This window comes from Eimeria mitis, genomic scaffold, assembly GCF_000499745.2.
Source record: "Eimeria mitis Houghton genomic scaffold, Emh_scaff1803, whole genome shotgun sequence".
Classification (NCBI taxonomy): domain Eukaryota; phylum Apicomplexa; class Conoidasida; order Eucoccidiorida; family Eimeriidae; genus Eimeria; species Eimeria mitis.
The window spans coordinates 1-312 of NW_013570123.1; positions in this window are offsets into that span (position 1 = coordinate 1).

Consider the following 312-nt stretch of genomic DNA (forward strand, 5'->3'; position numbering starts at 1 on the left):
AACGCACGCGAAACCCGAACGGCGTCGTTGCGATGATGGAGCAATCGTACCACCGGCTGAACACAAAAAAGCCACTGAAATGCATTGCATTTGAATTCAGCTGGCAACTATCACCAGTCTGACTGGGCAGGCTCGCGTGGCCTCAACACTGAAATATAATATTCGCTGTTGACGACATGGGTGGTGGAAGCAAGCCATAAGCGGAGCTCTATCAAGCTGTAGAATGCACTAGCCTCTCTCCAGCGCTACATATATATATATATATATATATATATATATATATATATATATATATATATATATATATATATA